This window comes from Hylobates moloch, unplaced genomic scaffold, assembly GCF_009828535.3.
Source record: "Hylobates moloch isolate HMO894 unplaced genomic scaffold, HMol_V3 SCAFFOLD_1, whole genome shotgun sequence".
NCBI classification, from domain to species: Eukaryota; Metazoa; Chordata; class Mammalia; order Primates; family Hylobatidae; genus Hylobates; species Hylobates moloch.
Genome location: NW_026652276.1, coordinates 229,977,921 through 229,980,968, shown reverse-complemented (window position 1 = coordinate 229,980,968; position 3,048 = coordinate 229,977,921).

The window sequence follows — 3,048 nt, the reverse complement described above, 5'->3', positions numbered from 1 at the left end:
CGGAGTGTGATGTTCCCCTTCCTGTGTCCATGAGTTCTCATTGTTCAGTTCCCACCTATGAGTGCGAACATGCAGTGTTTGGTTTTTTGTCCTTGCGATAGTTTACTGAGAATGATGTTTTCCAGTTTCATCCATGTCCCTACAAAGGACACGAACTCATCATTTTTTATGGCTGCATAGTATTCCATGGTGTATATGTGCCACATTTTCTTAATCCAGTCTATCGTTGTTGGACATTTGGGTTGGTTCCAACTCTTTGCTATTGTGAATAGTGCCGCAATAAACATACGTTGTTTGTTTTGTTTTTTGAGGCAGAGTCTCGCTCTGTCACCAGGCTGGAGTGCAGTGGCCCGATCTTGGCTCACTGCAACCTATGCCTCCAAGGTTTAAGCGATTCTCCTGCCTCAGCCTTCTGTGTAGCTGGGACTACAGGCATGCGCCACCATACCCAGCTAATTTCTGTATTTGTAGTAGAGACGAGGTTTCACCGTATTGGCCAGGATCGTCTCGATCTCCTGATCTCGTGATCCACCAGCCTCTGCCTCCCAAAGTGCTGGGATTACAGGTGTGAGCCACCATGCCCAGCCTGTTCTAAATATGTTAAAAGAATTGCCCATAATAAAATCTTTCCTTAATAAAAAGTCCATATTTATCAACCTGAGAAAAATGCAATTTAAAAATGGACAAGGAACAAGAACAAAAACTTAACTAAAAGATGGCAATTTAGTACATAATAAGAATTTTTTATATCATTAGCAACTAGGGAAATGCAAATAAAAACTACATTGAGATGCCCCTACACTGAAACAGATCCAATTGCCCTATAGAACTGATGTTTATGGTTTCTTCGAATAAACACAGTAACTGATCCTTTTAGTCTTAAAACTTGAGACAGTTACATTTGTTTTATCTGAGTTCCTTTCCCAGGAAACCAACCATCAGGCCTCCCAGATAGTATTAACCAGTTGAAACTCACAAGATCACTAAATTTGGACAATGAAAGTCAGACCCCTCACCCATCATGACTGCCTAACCCACCACCTGCTTCCTGTTGACCAACCCCTCTTCCTTATCCCTCACCAATTCATGTTTTTTCACATATGGTTACATTTCCTCCCAGCAATAGAAGCCGCTCATTTTAGCCTGTCAGGGAGATGGATTTGAGACTGATCTCCCATCTCCTCAGCAGTAACACCCAGTTAAAGCCTTCTTCCTTGGCAACACTTGTTGTCTCCATGATTGGCTTTCTGAGCTACAAACAGCAGCACCTAGACCAAACCCCTGGTGTTTCAGTAACAACACTATTGATTAGAATGTCTAACAGTTTTTTTAAATGCTAAAAATACCAAATAAAGAATGTGGACCAACTGAACTCTCATATGTTCACAAGGCAAACACATAATAGTACAGTCACTTAAAAATGGTTTGCTAGTTCCTTGTAAAATTAAATATACATATTTACCATGACTCAGCAGTCCCACTCCTGGGTATATACCTTAAAGAAATAAAAATTTGGCCGGGCGCGGTGGCTCACGCTTGTAATCCCAGCACGTTGGGAGGCCGAGGAGGGCGGATCACGAGGTCAGGAGATCGAGACCACGGTGAAACCCCGTCTCTACTAAAAATACAAAAAATTAGCCGGGCGTGGTGGCAGGCGCCTGTAGTCCCAGCTACTCGGAGAGGCTGAGGCAGGAGAATGGCGTGAATCCAGGAGGCGGAGCTTGCAGTGAGCCAAGATTGCACCACTGCACTCCAGCCTGGGCGACAGAGCGAGACTCCGTCTCAAAAAAAAAAAAAAAAAAAAAAAAAAGAAATAAAAATTTATCTTCACACAAAAACCTGTATGCAAATGTTTATAGCAGCTCTATTCAGAATTCCAAAACTTGGAAAAGGCCGGGTGCAGTTGCTCATTCCTGTCATCCCAGCACTTTGGGAGGCCAAGGCAGGTGGATCACTTGAGGTTAGGAGTTTGAAACCAGCCTGGCCAACATGGTGAAACCCCTTCTCTACTAAAAATACAAAAAATTAGCCAGGTGGGGTGGTGTGCACCTGTAATCCCAGCTACGCGGGAGGCTGAGGCAGGGGAATCACTTGAACCCCAGAGGTGGAGGTTGCAGTGAGCCAAGATCATGCCACTGCACTCCAGCCTGGGCAACAGAGTGAGACTCCATCTCAAAAATAAATAAATAGGCCAGGCGCGGTGGCTCATGCCTGTAATCCCAGCACTTTGGGAGGCTGAGGGGGGCGGATCACCTGAGGTCAGGAGTTCGAGACCTGCCTGACCAACATGCAGAAACCCCGTCTCTACTAAAAATACAAAATAGCCAGGCGTGGTGGGACACTGCCTGTAATCCCAGTTACTAGGGAGGCTGAGGCAAGAGAATCACTTGAATATGGGAGGCGGAGGTTGTGGTGAGCCGAGATTGCGCCATTGCACTCCAGCCTGGGCAACAAGAGTGAAACTCCATCTCAGAAAATAAATAAATAAATAAACAAATAAATAAGTATAAAGAATAATAAAACGGGAAAAAATACAAATATCCTTCAATGGATACTCTTTAGTATATCATAACATGGAATACTATCAGTGATTAAAATAAAACTATTGTAGGCCAAGCGCAGTGGCTCATGCCTGTAATTCCAGCATTTTGGGAGGCTGAGGTGGGTGGATCACCTGAGGTCAGGAGTTGGAGAACAGCCTGACCAATATGGTGAAACCCTGTCTCTACTAGAAATATAAAAATTAGCCAGGCGTGGTGGGATGCACCTGCAGTCCCAGCTACTCAGGAGACTGAGACAGGAGAATCATTTGAACCTGGGAGGTTGCAGTGAGCCAACATCGAGCCACTGCACTCTAGCCTGGGCAACAGAGCAAGACCCCGTCTCAAAAAAATAAAAATAAAAAATAAATAAACTGTTTTCACACACAATGATAAGGATACCAACTAAATTATGACCTTTTTTCCTTTCTTGTACAAATTTCTAACTAAGGGACATAGGGAGTCACGCCCTACAAACCATAAAAATCTCACCAGAAGGGTTTTATTT